This window comes from Papio anubis, chromosome 19 (genome assembly GCF_008728515.1).
Source record: "Papio anubis isolate 15944 chromosome 19, Panubis1.0, whole genome shotgun sequence".
Lineage (NCBI taxonomy): Eukaryota > Metazoa > Chordata > Mammalia > Primates > Cercopithecidae > Papio > Papio anubis.
Window position 1 is genome coordinate 8,123,429 of NC_044994.1, and position 19,317 is coordinate 8,142,745.

Sequence of the window (19,317 nt, forward strand, 5' to 3'; positions counted from 1 at the left end):
CCTTCGCTCCTCTCGCCAGTCCCGCCCCATCTGTCCTCTAACAATCTCCAGCCTTTCCTCGCCCCAGTCCCGCCGCTCCTCTTCCCACCTAGCTCCTCCACACCCATCCGAGCTCAGGCGCCTTAAGAACTGGGACTTTCGCCAGCAGCACCGGCACCTACACGGGCGAGAGAGTGGAGAGGTGTGGCGGAGAGTAGTGGGCTTCGGGCTACTTGCGTGGGAATCTCCTTCACTGCTACTTCCCCCTCCGCAGAATTGGCAAAGTGACCCGGGTCCTCCTGGCCTCCCGAGGAGAAGGAGGCGAAGTGGGCGAAGCCAAGGGGAGTAGGACGAAGGGCAGAGGAGCGATACTCCTTAAGGAATTAGACCTGAAACTCCGACCCGAGGCTGCAGCACAGAGGCAGCTACTGCGGCGCTGCTGGAGGTTGCAGTGTCTTTTTGGAGCAGGCGGTGAAGGACCTTGGTCCCTTTGCTGCTCTCCGTGGCTAATAGTTGGCGAAGAGTCAGATTTGTCTGCGGTTGACCGGCTTGCCGGCGTGTGCGTGCGTGTGCATTTGAGTCCGCCCCACTGGAGCAAGTGAGGCCGGGCTAAGCGAGGAAGCGGGGAAAAGCGTGGTCATTTTGAACGTCCGACGCTGTCTCTAGGGGTAGATCCAAAGTATTTCTCTCTCACACATTGTAGTGTCTGATTTCTTTAGAGACGGCCGTGGAAAACAGGGAGTGGGGAAGACTGGAGGGGCCTAGAACTCTAGCTTTGTTCCGAGGGTCTTTAACTTGAAAGACTGGTATGCATTTGCTGTGGTCATGGCTTCAGATGGCTGGGGAGAAAAGGCATAATGCATTTTTTTAAGGGAAGAATTGAGTCTTTTCTTCAGAAAATTCAATTAGCAAAACTTGAGAAGAGGAAGTCAGTCCCCTCCCCTTCCCCCTCAGAATGCTAGCTGGGAAGGGAGGGATGAGTTTCTGCAGGTTCTGGCTTTACCACAGGCAGTGGTTCTTAGAGGAAGGCCTTAAAGCAATGCCCAGGAGCTCTTCCTTTGCCCATCCTAAAAAACTCAAGGGAGGAAATTGTTCCATATAGTGAAGGACATTCAATCAATACTGGAGCAAGGAAGTTGGAAAACAGCTCTTTGCTGCATTTATACAGCACTTAACACTTTACAAAGCAGTTTCATGCTGCTATCTCATTTGATCTCCTAATTACCCTGAGAGTTAAGGAATACTACTCTACCTACTCTACCATCCCCAGGGAGGCTGGTTCCAGATAATCTTGCTAGTCTCAAATGGAGTTTTCTGACCTCACAATCTGTCTTTTTCTCCCACAATCTTTCTTCCCGACAAAATGTCTCGCTGGCTCCAGGGGTAGATGATTTTTGGTCCAAGGTCAGCTGTAGCCAGAGACTCAGCGTATCCTTTCCAAGGAGGGGAAGGACATGGTGTTGTCCAAGAGTTAGGGTTGTTGGATGATGTTAACTAGGCATTTTTCTAAAAGCGAGATCGTGAGTGATGGCTAGTGTAATGAACAGTGGGGAATTTCTGGAGTGGACTGGCTTGGTTTAAAGAGCCCACAATTTGGACAGAACTTTATTTTGCCATTTTGCTTTCAAGTTTTGTATTAGTGTTTTGTTCTGTGTGGAAAGTAGAAGTTATTCATAACTGTCCGAGATGGCATAAATTGACCTGGATAGGATAGATACAAAAACCTCTGGGGAAATATTGTTTGTTTGTTTGTTTGTTTTGTATCACTTCTTCAATTTTGGGGTTCTCTTGAAAAATCATAAGCATTTGGGACAATAAGAACAGGGTGCTAAAAATGTCAACTTACCTTCTCATTTATGGATCATTTGTTTTCTAATTCATATAGTGATGTGTATTATTCTGAAAGAAAAGCAGAACAATGAATTGCTTTTGAACTCCACCAGATTTTCAGCACTGCAACCTCATCTCTTGCCTATTGCTTTTCTAAATCTCTATAATAATCTGGGAATCCAGATGTTTTGTACTAGTTAAAGAAAATACACTCCCATCCCTTTTTTTCCAAGCTAACCTAACACTCAGAAAGGGAAGAAACAGGGTCATATGCTAAGATCACTCCAAAATTATTAAAAGCATGTTATGTAAGCCAAGATGAATATAACAATAAATTAACAAGGAGCTATTCATAAAATTGGGTCAGTGGGTACTGTGCCCTTCAAAGCACATTGTAGCTTTTTTGGATTTTAGCGCAGGAGGGCAAGAGCCCTGAGGTATAGTTCTGAACTTGCCTCAGCTGACTGGTCTGCCTTTGAATGATTCCCCTGGCTCTTTACCTTAAAGGCAAAGGTGAAAAGTGACAGATATTTGTAGAACAAGTTCTAGTCCAGAAGTACAATGGAATGAGGGAGAACTAGAATGAGACTTTATTAACCCCATTTAGGGTTCAGTTTTATATGCCATAAAATATTGTTATATTTTCTGGTTTCAGTTAGTCTATAGATTGTAAAGAGTATAGCTTAAGTTGAACAGGGTATTTGGGTTGTTTTTCACTTTGTGTGGGGCAGACAGTTCAATTCTATTTTATCCTCTCTCTCTTATTATTAATAGACTAACATTTAGGAGGGTTTTAATTTTGTGCATGTCAGTTTTCAAACCCCTTAAAGGTAAGGGGCATGACTACTAATTTTTTAAGGATTTAATTACTTGAAGCCCATCACTTATTTATGCTTCCCTCTAAAGGAAATATACAAAATTATTAACAGTTAAATGAGGTATAAAGTATACATATAAATTTCTCTGTAAGTACCATATATACCTAAATAGAAGTTGAGCTAGGCTACATGACTTAGGCTAAAGACCAAAATGAGGCCTCTTGCTTCCTTTTCCTAAATTGCTTTATTGCTCCCTCTCTCATCCCCATAAACTGAAGGTAGAAAATTTCAAGAGCAATATGAGAAAGCTAAGAAGCATACTACCAAGGCCAAAGGAAAGGGGATGACACAACCAATATGGAGAAATATATTTGTCCCATAATACTAAACTGATCCAGGTTATTTAGGCTGTGGCTATAGCAATATTTTACATTCGGGAGGAAAAACATTTATGGGAGGAGTTCTGTACTTCTAATACAGTGCTCTTCGTTTTGTGGGGAAATATCAAGGAATTATTACTAATTTGTAGACAAAGTCAAAGAGGAACAAGAAACAAAGACCACTGACCATTGGTATTAAATGTGACAAAGTACACAAGGGAATGTAGGATATTTCTGGCCTAATTCCAGGAAGAGAAAGAGGATATGTTCACAAATTCAAATGCCTTTTCAGTGCCATGGTTTCACCCAAAGAATTCCAGACTCTGAAAAATCAGGTTTCTTTTCCTAAATTGCTTCTTCCTTGAGGAAGAGCTAATAAGAAACAGAGGGTGAGGTAGAAAGTGAGGGCAGAAGTTACCTTATCCCTGGGCCATTCCCCACTTTCTTTCATGATTAGTATATAATTCAGGGATTAGTCTACCTTTCTTGTGAATAAGCCTAATATATACTTGATTTGCTTTAATTGCCTTCAAGTCAGGTGAATTGCCAACATAGAAATATTTCTTTTATTGCATAAAAAGTAGGCAAGGTTTGATAACAAGGATTTCATGGAGGAGTAAAAATGGTGTAATTGTAAGAAAAAGACAGCCAGTCTCTTGCCATCTAAGCTCCATCCGAAAAATATTTGGCACCAATATTTCTAGAAAGAACTTCCGAAGACATGTAAGAAAATATTTATTGCAGGGTATTTATAACTTTTATTAATTTATATAAACCTCTTAACAAATTCCCGACACATTGATAAATAAATAAATTATATATCTGACTGTCTTAACTGTGAGGCTTACAATCTGCCAACACAATAAATTCTTTTCTGTTAGCATAGTCTTTCAACTTCTATTTATGTATTATTTTAAAAATTTACATACAGTAAAATTGGCTTTTTTGGCATAGAGTTATATGAGTTTCAACATGTGTATAGATTCATGTAATGACCACATAACAGTTTCATTGCACCTAGTTTTTTCTTGTGCTACCCCTTTGTAGTCAAATCATTCCCCCTTCCCCCTCACCCCGCCTACCTCTGGTGACCACTGATCTCTTTTCTTTCCCCATGGATTTGCCTTCTCAGACTGTTGTATAAATGAAATCATACCAAGTTTTAGACCACTGGGACTGCTTCAACAAAATACCATAGACAGAATGGCTTATAAATGGCAGAAATTTATTTCTCACAGTTCCGGAGGCTGGAAGTCCAAGTCCAAGATGCTGGCAGATTCGGTGTGTGGAGAAGGCCCACTTTCTCACAGACAGCGCCTTCGGTAACCCCAGTACTTTGGGAGGCCAAGGCAGGAGAATTGTTTGAGGCCAGGGGTTGAGACCAGCCTAGAAAATTTAGAACATAGTGAGACCTTGTCTCTACCAAAAAAAAAGAAAGAAAGAAAGAGAAGAAAAATTGGCTGTATGTGGTTGTATATGCCTGTAGTTCCAGCTACTAGGGAGAATGAAGTGGGAGGATCCTTTTTGAGCTACGATTGAGCCACTGCACTCCAGACTGGAAGATAGAACAAGATCCTGTTTCTAAAAACAAACAAAAACAAAACCTAATTGACTATATTTATGAGCATCCATTTTAAAACCCTTTAGTCTGTTGAACTCATCCACATGTGTATCCTTTCATTAAGACCACACGGTCTTTGTCACTATAGGTTTACACATTTGGAGCATGCCTAATCCAAAAATCTGAAATCCCAAATACTCCAAAATCTGAAACTTTTTGAGCACTGACATAATGCCACAGATAGAAAACTCTACACATACTTAACATAGATTTTGTTTCATGCACAAAATTATTTAAAATATCATTTAAAGTTACCTTGTATGTGTATAAGATGTATATGAAATATATGTGTATAAGAAATATACGTGTATAGGCTATAGGCATAAGATAGATATATATGAAATGTGAATGAATTTTGTATTTAGACATGAGTCCCATTCACAAGATAGCTCATTATGTATGTGGAAAGATTCCAAAATCTGAAAAAAATCCCAAATCTAAAACACTTCTTGCTCTGAGCATTTTGGATAAGGGATACTCAACCTGCAGTAAGTCTTAAAACCAAATAGTGTAAATCCTCCAACTTTTCTTTTTTTTCAACATTGTTTTGGCTACTGTAGTTCCTTTACCTTTTCATCTAAATTTTAGAGTCAAGTTGCCTATATCTACATAAAATCCTGCCTAAATTTAGATGGAATTTCCTGAAATCTATGGATCAGTGTATGGAGAATGAACTTCTTGATTACGTTGAGCCCCAATTCATAAACAGATATGTCTCTTAATTTATTTAGCTCTTCCTTATTTCATCAGAATTTTGTAGCTTTCAGCATATAGATCTTGCATATTTTGCTATATTATACCTAAATGTATCTTTTGGGGGGTGCTATTGTACATGTAATTTAAAAACAATTTGATTTCCGCACATTCTTTGCTAGTATAAAGGTATGGTTCAGTTTCTCATGTTGACCTTTTCTATGTTCTTGCTTCACTGTCTTATTAGTTGTAAGAGATAAGTTGTAGATTCCTTAGGATTTTTAAATGTAGACAAGTACTTTGAAAAATGTTTTATTTTTTCTTTTCTAATTTTATGCCTTTTTGTAAACTAGTGCTTCTACTACAATACTAAATAGGAGTAATAAGAAGACATTATTTCCTTGTTTACAATCTTAGGGGAAAGCAAATTGACTATATTTGTCTTTTACCATTAAGCATTATATTAGCTATAGTTTTGTTTGTTGTAGACACTTTTTATTAGGTTAGAGAAGTTTCCTTCTATTCCTAGTTTGCTGAGAGATTTTATCATCAGTAGATGTTGAATATTTTCAAATGTTCCCTCATCACCAATTTACATATTGAAATCCTAACCTCCAATGTGATGGTAATTGCAATAGGGCCTTTGGAAGATAATTAGGGGTAAATGAGGTCATGGGGGTGGAACTCTCATAAATGGGACTAGTAACTTTATAGGAAGAAACATGAGAGATATTATCTCTTTCTCCACCATGTGGGAATACAGGAAGAAGGCATTCATATGCAAGTTAGGAAGAGAGCCACACACCAGGAACTGAATTGGCTGGCACCTTGATCTTGGACTTCCTACTTTCTAGAACTATGTAAAATAAATGTCTAAAGTTAAAGCTATCCAGTCTATGGTATTTTTCTTATAGTAGCACAGATTGGGCTACTATTCGAAAATGATGTGAATTTTTCAATTTTTTCTGCTCGTATAAGACAGATTGTATAATTTCTTCTTTAAATGTTTCCTTCACCAGTAAAACCATCTGGTTATAGAGTTTTGTTCATAGGGAGGTCATTAACCACGAATTCAATTTCTTTAATAGATATAGGACTATTTTGTTTATCTTGAGTGAACTTCGGTAGCTTTTTAGTAAATTGGCCTGTTTCATTTAATTTGTTGAATTTTCGTGAATAGTTGTTTGTAATGTTTTCTTATTTTCTATTTAATGTACATGGGTTCTATAGTAATAGCCCCTGCTATGATTTGAATGTCTCCTCCAAAACTCATGTTGAAATTTAGTTGCCATTATAACAATATTAAGAAGTGGACCTTTAAGAAGTGAAACCTTTAGGTCATTAGAATTCTCCCCGCGAGTGGAGTAATTCGTTATTGCAGAAGTGAGCTGATGACAAAGGGATGATTGCAGCCCCATTACTCCCTCTGTCTCACATACTTACTTTTGCCTTCCACCATGGGGTGACCCTTGCCAAATGTAAGCACCATACTCATGGGACTCCCTGGCATCCAGAATTGGGAGCCAAATAAACTTCTTTTCTGTATAAATCACTAAGTCTGTTGGATTTTGTTATGGCAACACAAAATGAACTAAGACAGAAAATTGATACTGAGAAGTCGGACTGTTGCTATAACAAATACCTGAAAATTTGGAAGCAACCTTGGAATTGAGTAATGAGTAGGAGCTTGGAGAATTTGGAGGAACAGACTAGAAAAGTCTCTATTGCTGTGAACAGAGCATTAAAGGTGATTCTTGCGGGGGCTCAGGAAAAAAAAGAGAGCTGTAGGAAAAGTCTGAAATTTCTGAGAAATTGTTTAAGTGGTTGTGACCAGAATGTTGGTAGAAATATGGATGATACAGGATAAGGCCTCAGATGAAAATGAAGAACAAGGGGTTGAAAAATTGGAGTAAAGGCTATCCTTGTTACAAAGTAGCAAGGACATTAACTGAATTGTGTCCGTGCCTGAGGGCTTTACAGAATACAGAGTTTAAGAGTGATGAATTAGGATATCTGGCATGGTTACTTTTAACGGCATGCAGTTAGACGTAAGAGGAAAGGAAAGACTTAAAGATAGAATTTATAATTAAAAGGGAAGCAGAGCAGAAAAATTTGAAACATTAAGAGCCTGGCTATATAAAGAGTGAAAAAATGTGTTTGTTAGAGAATGCTGAGGGCAGAATGCTGTGGCGAAGTCATCATTTGCTAAGGAGATTACAATGGATAGAAGGAAGCCAGGTGCTGTTCATAAAGACAATGGGAGAAAGATTACGAAGGCATTTCAAAGATCTTCCAGGTTGCCCCTCTTATCCCTGGCTCAGAACTTTAAGACGGCAGAATGGTTTTGGGGGATGGCGATGAGGTGCCCTCCAAAGGCTTGCTACCCAGAGTTGTCTTGGGTCTCTGCGCCCCGCATTTCAGCATAGCTCTCCTTGGCTGCTCCAGCCATGGCTCAAATGGGCTCAGGTGTAGCTCTACCTGCTGCTCTAAAAGGCACAAGTTGTAAGCCTTGGCGGCATCTACACGATGCTTATTCTGCGAGTGCCAGAATACAAAAGCTGTGAAGGCATGCCTTTTTCCACCTGGATTTCAAAGAAAGTCATAATTGTAAGGTCAGCCGAGAGAGAAAGGACAAGAGGGAGAGGAGACCCAAGTTCAGGCAAGCCTTTATTAAACTGCTGGCTGCCCTCTTAATAGTCAGAGGAGCAGTTCTGAGCTTATTAAATGACGGGTTTATATTGGGGAGGGGAGTTTGGGGGAGTTCTTGGGTATGGCCACATCCCGGGGTTGTTTGCTGGTTAATTTTGCCACGCATCAACTTGCAACATTTATGGTAGAATTTACAGGAGGCTGTAGGTAAAGTTTGTTTATGCTTCCCATGACATCCCCCTGTGCAGTGCTGATGGCTTGTAATTAGGGTTTGCTTATCACAGCAAGCCCTGATAGGTAAAGTCTGCTGGCTTCACTGTGGCACCTACATCAGAGCTTAGAAATGTAAAGGGGCTCAGTGGGGAGAGTAGGTGGCACAGGGAAGAGGTGCAGAGCATAATGGGGAGGGGTGGGCAGCACGGAGAGGTTTGGGGGAAGTGTCAGCAGTACCAAGAAGCTTTGTTGGGGCGATTCATCCCTAACAATAATCAGCCTTGGTGCCCAGGAAGAAACTTGCCTATGGGTGGAGCTACCATAGAATTCCTCAGTAGGGCAATGCCAAGTGGATCCATAGAAGTGAGGCCTCCCCTGAGACCACAGAACTGCAGAATTACCAGCGTAAAATGCCAGCCTGGGAAAGATGCAAGCAAAATACTTCAACCCAAGAGAGCTGACGCATGAACTGAGCCCACCAAAGCCATGAAGGAAAGGTTGTCCAAAGCCTTGAGGTCCAACTCTTGTCCCAGGGTACCTAGGATTCTGGACATTGAGTCAAAGAATATTATTCTTCAGCTTTAACATTCAATGTTGTTTTCTGTTGGGCTTTAGACTTACATGGGGGTCAGTTACCCCTTTTTTTCTGGCCTATTTCTCCCTTTTGGAATGGGAATGCCTATCCTATGCATGTCCCACCCTTGTATTTTAGAAGTAGGTAACTTGTTTTGATTTCACAGTTTCACAGCTAAAGGGAATTTGCCTCAGGGTAAATCACACCTTGAATCTCAGCTGTCTTTGATTTAGATGAGATGCTGGACTTTGAACTTTTGAATTGATGCTGGAATAAGTTAAAACTTTTGGGACTATTGGGATAAAATGAATATACTTTGCACTGTGAGAAGAACATGAGTTTTGAGGGGCTAGGGGTGGGATCCGGTAGTTTGGATGTCCCTCCAAAACTCATGTTTAAATTTAATTGCCATTGTAACAACCACATTAAGAGGCAGGACCTTTAACAGGTAATTAAGTTGTGAGGTTTCTGTCCTCACGAATAGGTTAATGCCATTATTGTAGGAGTGGGTTAGTTATTGCAGGAGTGGGCTCCTGACAAAAGAATAAGCTTGGCTCCATCTCTCTCTGTCTCATGTGCTTGCTTCTGCCTTCTGCCTTCCCACCACTGGATGATCCTCACCAGATGCCAGTGCCATGCTTTTGGACTTCCCAGCATCCAGAACCATAAACCAAATAATCTTATGTTCTTTGCAAATTACCAAGTCTGTAGATACTATGTTATAGCAGCAGAAAATGGACAAAGACATTTCCCTTTCATTCTGGATATTAGTAATTTGTGTCTTTTATTTAGTTTTGCTTGTCTGCTTGGCTACAGTTTTATTAGTTTTTAAAATCATTTCAAAGATACATCTTCTGGTTTCATTGATTTCTTTATTGTTTTTCCTGTTTTCAATTTTGTTGATTCCTGCTCTTTATTATTTCCTTTTTTCTTCTTGCTTTGACTTTGTTTTGCTCTTGTTTTTCTTGACTTAAGATAAAACTTATATTGTTTATATTAGATCATTCTGTTTTCTAAAATAAACATTTAATGCTATAAATTTCCAGCTAAGCATTGCTTTAGAGTATTCTAAAAATTTTGATATTGTATTTTCATTTTCATTCATTTCAAAATATTTTCTAATTTCCTTTGAAACCTCCTTATTGTTCTGTGGATTATTTAGAAGTGTATTCTTTAGCCCACAATAATTTGGGAATTCTCTGGGCATATTTTTGTTATTGATTTCTAGTTTCATTCTATTATGATCGGATAATAGACTTGCAGTTGTTTCAGTTGTTTTAAATTTGGTAAGGTATGTTTATAAGCCAGAATGTGGTCTGTCTTGGTGAATGTTTTACATGTCCTTTAAAACAATGTGTATTTTACTCTTTCAGGTGGAATGATCTATAAATGCCATTTTCATACAGTTAGTTGAAGGTGTTGTTTACATCTTTTATATCCTTACTGATATTCAGCCTACTTGGCCTATTAATTACTAGGAGAGGAGTACTAATGCCTATAGAAAAACTTGAGGATTTTTCCATTCCTCATTTTTGTTTACCACTTTTAGCTTTATATATTTTGAAGCTCTCTCATTAGATGCATGTACACTTGAGATTGTTATGTCTTCTTGGTTGAATTGGCCATTTTATTGTTACAGAGTGTCCCTCTTTGTTCCTAGTAACCTTATTCTGAAGGTTATTTAGACTGATAATAAATCCAGTGCTTTTTTTCAACTTTTATTTTAGGTTCAGGAGTACATGTTCAGGTTTGTTACATAGGTCAACTGCATTTCACGAGGCTTTGGTGTATAGATTATTTTGCCATCCAGGTAATAATCATAGTACTTGGTAAGCAGTTTTTTATACTCTCCCTCCTCCCACTCTCTACCCTCAAGTAGGCCCTGGTGTCTGTGGTTCCCTTCTTTGTGTCCACGTGTACTCAATGTTTAGCTCCCACTTATAACTGAGAACATGCAGTATTTGGTTTTCTGTTTCTGTGTTAGTTTGCTTATGATAATGGTCTCCAGCTCCATCCATGCATCTATGGAGTTCCAGCTCCTACAGCTCCAGCTGCATCCATGTTGCTGTACAGGACATGATGACATTCTTTTTTATGGCTGTGTAGTATTCCATGGTGTATATATACCATATTTTGTTTATCCAGTCTACTGTTGATGGGCATTTAGGTTGATTCCATGTCTTAGCTACTGTGAATAGTGCTGTAGTAAACATACACCTGCATGTGTCTTTATGGTAGAATGATTTATATTTCTTTGGGTATATACCCATCAATAGGATTGCTGGGTCGAATGGTAATTCTGTTTTAAGTTCTTTAAGAAATCACCAAACTACTTTCCACAATGGCTGAACTAATTTACACTCCTACCAGGAGTGTATGGGCATTCCCTTTTCTCTGAAACCTCACCAACAACTGTTATTTTTGTCTTTTTAAGAATAGTCACTTTGATTGTTGTGACATGGTATCTCACTGGTGTTTTAATTTTCATTTCTTTAGTGATTAGTGATGTTGAGCATTTTTTAATATGCTTATTGGCTACATGTATGTCTTCTTCTGAAAATTGTCTATTCATGTCCTTTGCCCACTTTTTAATGGGGTTGTTTATTTTTTGCTTGTGAATTTGTTTCAGTTCCTTGTAGATTCTGGATATTCGACCTTTTCATAGTTCGTAAGTATTTTTCTCCCATTTTGTAGGTTGTCTCTTTACTATGTTGATAGATTCTTTTGCTGTGTAGAAGCTCTTTAGTTTAATTAGGTCCTATTTGTCAGTTTTTGTTTTTTTTGCAATTGCTTTTGGCATCTTTTTCATGAAATCTTTGCCAGGGCCTATGTCCTGAATGGTATTTCCTAGGTTATTTTCCAGGGTTTTTATAGTTTTAAGTTTTACATTTAAGTCTTTAATCCATTTTGGGTTGATTTTTTATATAACACAAGGAAAGGGTCTGGTTTCAGTCTTCCACATATGACTAGCCAACTATCACAGCACCATTTATTGAATAGGAAGTACTTTCTCCCTGCTTGTTCTTGTCAACTTTGTTGAAGATCAGGTGGTGGTGCTGGGTGTGCAGTGATATTTCCGGGCTCTCTATTCTATTCCATTGGTCTATGTGTCTGTTTTGGTACCAGTATCATGCTGCTTTGATTACTGCAGCCTTGTATAGTTTGAAGTTGAGTAACTATACCTCCTGCTTTGTTCTTTTTGCTGAGGATTACCTTGGCTATTCAGGACCATTTTTTGGTTCCATATGAGTTTTAAAATAGTTTTTTCTAATTCTGTGAAGAATGTCGTTGGTAGTTTGATAGGAGTAGCGTTGAATCTGTAAATTGCTTTGGGCAATATGGCTATTTTAACAATATTGGTTCTTCCTATTCTTGAGCATGGAATGTTTTTCCATTTGTTTGTATCACCTTTGATTTCTTTGGGCAGTGTTTATGATTCTTATTGTAGAGATGTTTTATCTCCCTGGCTAGCTGTATTCCAAGGTATTTTATTCTTTTTTTGTGTCTATTGTGAATGGGATTGCATTCTCAATTTGGCTCTCGACTTCGAGGTTATTACTGTATAGAGATACTGCTGGTTTTCATACATGGATTTTGTATCCTGAACTTTGCTGAAGTTGTTTATCAGAACTAGAAGCATTTGGGCAGAGACTATGGGATTTTATAGGGATAGAATCATATTGTCTGCAAACAGAGAGAGTCCGACTTACTTTCCTCCTATTTGATGTCTTTTATTTCTTTCTCTTGCCTGCCTGTTCTGGCTGGGACTTCTAGTACTATGTTGACTAGGAGCAGCTTTCTTTTGATTAGTGTTTGAATGATATTGTAGATCCTTATTATTTGTGAATATCATATTTGCAAATTTGCCTACCCCCTAAAATTTATTTGTAACCCCCAAATCAGTGCAGCACTTTTGCTGTTATTGTGGGACATGTGCAGAGTGGCAAAAAAATTGAGCCACCTAACAGATTCCCAGCTAAGGTTGAACACTCTCTCTTCGTTCCAGCTCTGATACTATGAACAAATGTTCTTATGTGTTCTATTAGTGCCATGTGTTTCATATTTTTGTGCTTTTTGTTAGCGATTTCACTGTTTAAAATGACTCTTGAATGTAGTGCTGAAGTGCTCTATAGTGTTTCCAAGCACAAGAAGGTTGTGATGTGTCTTATAGAGAAAATACATGTGTTAGGTCAGCTTGATTCAGCTGTGAGTTATAGTATTATTGGTTGTGAAATCAATGTTAATGAATCAACAGCATATGTTAAGTAAGGTATCTTTAAACAGAAACACACATTAAACAAGGTTGTGTATTTACTGCTTAATTGTAAAACATGTTGTGATAGAGGCTCACAGGAAACTAACTCTGTATTTTTCCTAAGAGCAATGGTTTCATATGATCTAATTAAGTGTTTGCAGTAACTTTATAGGAAATAACTACTGTGAATAACAGGAATCAACATTGTAGCATTTTCCTTTGTTTTTACTTTTAAACTACCTTTTGCATTATATTCAACATCGGGGTTTTTTTTTTAAATCTTGCTTTTTAAATCAACTGCATAGAGTTTTAAAGGTGGTTTAAGTTGGCTACTGACTGCCTACACGTCTTTTTTCTCTAATTACTATATTTTCTGATTTCCCATTACCATTTAAAATTGAATTATATTTCATCATTTGAAAATTTTTGTTGTTACAGTTTCAGAAATTTTAGAAAGCATAACTAACCAAATTAAAAGACAAAAATCACTCATAGTATCATTCAACTAATCATTATTGATATGTTGAATATAATTTCCTATCCTTTGTCTGTATGAACATATCTTTTTCTTTTTGTAACAAAAATTTTATCCTGACATGCATATTATTTTTTGATGTGACTATTTACCCAGTGTACTCTTATCATTTTTTCATGTCACTCAGTTGTCTTTTATATATCATTTTTTAAAAAGACATAGAGCAAAAGGTGCCATTATTTATATTTTTCCTTTCAGATGATCAAAGTGAAGCTCTAAATGCCTGACCTATTTTAGGTTGCAGAACCAGGATTTGAAAGTTGGGCCACTTTTTTTATTCTGTGTACAACGCAGTTATTAAATAGGAGGCAACAAACAATTTGCATAATAGAGTTAGGGACAAAAAAAATATGTGCACTAGATAAAACTGGTCTCTTTAGAAAGAGTCTTCTGTATGTCCAGCACCTTTTCTTCAATGTTAGAGGATATAAGATGCTTTTCTCTCCTGCAGAGAAATGGACTCTGTCCTTGCACAGTTCCTAGGTTCTTCACGTACTCCTGGATGCTGCTGTCAGGGATGGAGAGTAAAAGAATAGACAGCCAGGACTGCCAAAACTTGTCTGGAAGATTAAGAAGACCTAATAAATTCACACCATGCCTTGTAGTTTTCAAAGCATTTATATTAACTAAGTGCCACATGCATGAGCTTTCTTGAGGTGAAAATCAGTGGAATTTGGCTAATTATAATCTCTCTTTCTCTATAAAACTGATCAGAATATTTCAGTTATTCCATAGCAATTCAAATATGAAGCAAAGTTGGTTGTTGCAGAAGCTTGGGTTTGGGGACAGATAGGTCAAGGTTCAAACAACTAATTTCTGTCACTTTCACATTTAGTGGCATTGGGTAAATTATCCAAGCTTGCTGATATGCCTATTTGAAAAACGAAGATGATAATATATGTTTTACAGAGTGGTAGTGAAAATAAAGATGAAATGCCTAGCCCACAGTAGGCTAAATGGAAGCTATTACTGATGTTATTGTTGTTTTAAAGAGGAATGAGTAATAATGTACATTTTACATACATTTGCATGTGGACGATCTCAACATTGGGCCATCAGTTGGGAGCTAAACAGTTGATTCTTTCTGTGGAAAAAGACTGATTTACTGAATCACAATGTTACCTGTGCAGACATTAAAACTTTAAAGCAAAATGCTACAGTAAGCCAGGCTGATGATCAAGCAGATGTCTGAGTGTATCCTGAGATGAATAAGTTATGAATCATGGAAAGTTGCTGTTTAAAGGCTAGCAGCTGCATGCTTGAAAGCAGATGGCCATCTTGCTGATCTGAATAATTTTGATCTCGTCTATATTTAAAAGCTGAATACGTTTAGGTATGAGGACGAACATGTAAGTACACTTGGTGGCCCTGAATGATGATTTTCTGGTGAGGGTATAGTGTATTATTTTTTTAAATACTTAACTACTTAGGTAGGGTCAATTTGTATTGTGAGGTATTAAGACCTACATTACCATCCTGTGGTCTTATGTCAGAGCCAGACACATATATTCCTGGATACTATTCTTTGACCATTATCTTTGGTCTTGAATGTTCTTAGGAAGAAGCCACAAACCTTGTTGACGAAACAACCATGCAGTCACTAGCTAGGCATTAGGAGAGGGTTGGAGTTTTCTTCAAAAGCACTGACTTGCTATGTGACTTTGAGTAAGTTAATATAACTGCTGTGCCTCTTTTAAAATCTTGTTCCACATCATCATCCTTAGCATCCTTGGAGGTTCAGCATCTTACTCTCACTAATGACCTTTACTGGGCAGATGAGATGAATGTAAGAAAAGGCAAGGGAGCTAACATTTGTAGAAGACCTACTCTGTGCCACATGTATCACATGCACTTATCAGCAAGGAACATCTTTATACAAGTAAATGCCAAACTAGAACTGTCTTTCTTTAACCTGTGACTAAAATGCTGTTCCATATTCCAAATAGTCACAGCTGATGGATTTGCTGCAATGAGCAGACAAAAGTAAAATGACTTCTCTCAATTCCTTTAAAAAATTTTATTTCTTTTATTTTCTTTTTGTGATGAGGTCTTACTTTGTCACCCAGGCTGGAGTGCAGTGGTGCAATCACAGTTTACTGCAGCCTCAACTTCCTAGTCTCAATCAGTCCTCTTACTTCAGTCTCCTGAGTAGCAGGGACTACAGCTACGTGCCACCATGCCCGGCTAAAGTTTACTTTTTTTTTTTTTAAGAGATGGGGTTTCACTCAGTGACCAGACTGGTCTTGAAGTCCTGGGCTTAAGGGATCCTCCCACTTCACCTTCCCAAATTGTTGCTATTATAGGCATGAGACACCGTACCTGGCTGTATTTTTTTTTTTTTTCAAACTTAGAGAAGTGTTGCTGTGGCACTCAAGAAATACAATGAAATTATGAATGTAGTATCTCTATTATGGACAAGTATGATGAGTTTGTTTGGCATTTAGACAGGAGGGCTCTATGGAAACCACATCTTGTGTTGCCTGAAAGAAGTTGTTAATTTTTATCTCCATGGAATTTATTTCTAACATTCTTGTGCACTTATTCCTGCCTTCCCATTTTATTTTTGCATTTTGGGGGGAATAAAAAAATGAAATTATGTGTTTATTGCCATACCGTAGATAAGATTTTAATCACTCTCCAACCAGGGAATTTAGAATAAAGTTCCCTACAGCCTTAATTGCAATCTGACTCATGCTTCAGAGTAGATTATTTCACCACCTACTTGATCAGGTCATGCTATACGAGTTAATAATTAATAGTTATTTTACTCTAAAAATAACTTACGTCAAGAAGGACAACATGTAAAGCTTCTCTTATCTTGCCATTCTTTGTTGTGCCTATAGGACAGTGCTAGTTGAGTGGAGCTGTTGGCCATCAGTAGAAAGAACCAGTATGACCACCCCTCCATGTACCTGCCTTAGACAGGGGCAGGTCTCTCCCCATGAATCTCTCAGTCACATGCACCTGGCCTGGGAAAAGAGAAAACAGCAGCCTTGGTGGGAATGGAGCTAAAGGTATCAGTTAAGGCCATAAATAGGTGGGCAGTATGGAGGATAAACACTTGTTATAATTTGATTCATTTATTTCACAAGCATTCGCTGCCTATCTTCTGTGAACTATGTGCTCTGCTAGGTAGTGGGCAGGACTTTAATATAAATAAGGACACTATAGTGTCAGAGTGCTGTGACTGAAGGGCAGAGAGCAAAGCAGGTTGGAGAGGAAGATGGGTCAATTCTTTTGGGAAGAAAGTGATTGTCTTGCTCTGGGTCTGAGTCCTCCTAGGAAACCTGCACTGGGGGTGGCTAAAGCTGTGCTCCAGTAAAGAAACCCTCTTCAACCGATAGTCCCTTAGCACCACTAGGCCAAGCATGGGGCTCCATTTGTGAGTGCTGGAGTGTGGGATGGGGACAGAGAAGCTACTGAGGGTGAAAGAGAGTCCTTTTGTCATGTACCTTATAAAGAAATGGTCTTTAGTGCCTTTAAACAATAAAGATGTCCTCGAGAGGAGGGAGCCTATTAAAGAACTGAAAAGAGACTTTCTAAGGGGAGCAGATGTATTTGATCTGGGTCCTAACTTGAGCCCATGAAGTTTATCTTCTACTTGACGTTATCTTCTTTCAATGACCACTGCCACCACCAGAACAGGATGAAGGTGTGCCAGGCTCCTGATTTCTCAAAGAACGAAAACTAGAACTACCATTAGTTCTAGCAATCCCACTACTGGGTATCTACCTGAAGGAAAATAAATCATTATAACAAAAAGATACCTGCATTCATATGTTTATTGCAGCACTATTCACAATAGCAAATATATGGAATCAACCTAAGTATCCATCAACAGATGATTGCATAAAGAAAATATGGTATACATATATATACACATATGTATACTCAACCATAAAAATGAATGAAATCATGTCTTTTGCGACAACGTGAATGGAACTAGAGGCCATTATCAAGTTAAACAACTCAGAAACAGAAAGTCAAATACCCCATGTTCTCACTTACAAATCAGAGCTAAATAATGTGTATGCATGGACACAAGGAGTGACGTAATAGATATTGGAGACTCACAAGGGTGGGAAGGCAGGAAGTGGGTGCAGGATAAGAAATTACTTAATGGGTACAATATACTATTCAGGTGATGGCTACACTCAAAGCCCAAACGTCACCACTAACCAATATATTCATGTAACAAAATTGCACTCTTATCCCCTTAGTCTATTAAAAAGATGGTGCTTTGAGCATGGTTGGACATATTTTTTTCCTTAGCGTCTCTAAGCATAGCTGAGGTTGACTTTTATTAAACGCGAAGGGAAAACCCAAAGAAAATTGGCATACCAATACCTTTAAAGGGTTAGGATTTTTATCTGATTGCAAATATATTTTACTTCTTAGTTCCTGTTCCAGCTCACCCCATTGCCATCTGTGCTTTGGCTCAGGGATTATCAGTGCTGGGTGCACCTGGGAAGCTCTGGGAAGCACCCAGGCTGGTCAAATAAAAATCTGTAGGAGAGTGTTCTAAGCATAAGGATTTTTAAAAGCTCTCCAGGCAGTTGATTGTGTGGTTGGGTTGAGAAGTTCAGATCTAACTTCTTAAGGACAGGCACAACAGGCAGGTGACTTGCCTGATTCTTTATTCTCCATCTCCTTGTGCATCTCCTCTTGGCACATACAAGTGCTCTGTACATGTAGTATAAATGAATGAGCAAATGATCATCTTTCTTTTTATCTCATAGTGTTCCAATTAAGTATAAACCAAGAGAAGATTCTAACTCTGCTGCTCACACAGGGGTCTTTCCCCTCAAGCCTAGCCCTGGTTTGAAGAATACACATTTCCGGTCATTGGCAGCTCTGCAGGATTGTCACTCTTTAGATACTGAGAGTGATCTTGATCTTGTCCCACTTCCTTTTTTTTTTTTTTGAGGTGGGGTCTTGCTATGTTGCCCAAGCTGGTATTGAACTCCTGGGCTCAAGGAATCCTCCTGCTTCAGCCTCCAGAATATTACAGGTTCCAGCCACCATCCATACCCGGGTTGACCCACTTCTTCATGGTGAAATCTTAATAATTCAATTACCATAGCATGCATATCAATAAGCAGGAGGGTCTGTCTGTCCTTAGGCAGATAAGTCCTACCATGGTTAGGCTAGGGGATGATGTACAGTTCTCCAAAACACAGGACAGAAAGCAGGAGCATGCAACCACCCAGAGCAACACCAACCTGGATGTGCACTGAGGACTTTAGGAACAGTCTTTCTTGCCTGGCTGTTTGCTTGCAGACGTGACTCTTAGATGGATAAAGAGTCACAGTTCAGGAAGGAATAAGACAGGGCCCACAACATTTGTGCTCAGGAATTCCTCAGGCAGTGTTGACACTATGTCTTTTCCAATGACGTTCTAAGCAACTTTTGATGTTCCTTCAGACAATCATCCAGGTCAAATGGAGAAATAGGGGCAGTGTTCTTAGTGCCACATTTCAGAAAGGCATGCCACTGCAAATTTCAAACAGAGGAAATTATTGAGGTAAGTATATTACCAAATTAGGTTCAAGGCTTCTATTTTTGTTATATGACTTAACTTAGAAGCAATTTATATATGGAAAATAAAAACAGCATTTTTATTATTTATAGAGTATTTATATAGTACATGAGTCTGAAAATAAATACTTAATGTTATTTAATGTGTTAAGTATCTTACTTTGTTTAGAGGGTTCTGGGATTGAATTGCCTAAATGTTTGTCAAACTTCTATGAAAAGTGATTATAGATAT

General features: G+C 38.4%; 1 protein-coding gene across 3 annotated transcripts in view; it reads left to right on the forward strand.

Moving 5' to 3' along the window:
* Positions 1-19,317, forward strand: part of AKAIN1 (A-kinase anchor inhibitor 1) — a 54,270-nt gene that overhangs the window by 904 nt on the left and 34,049 nt on the right. The window lies entirely within an intron of this gene.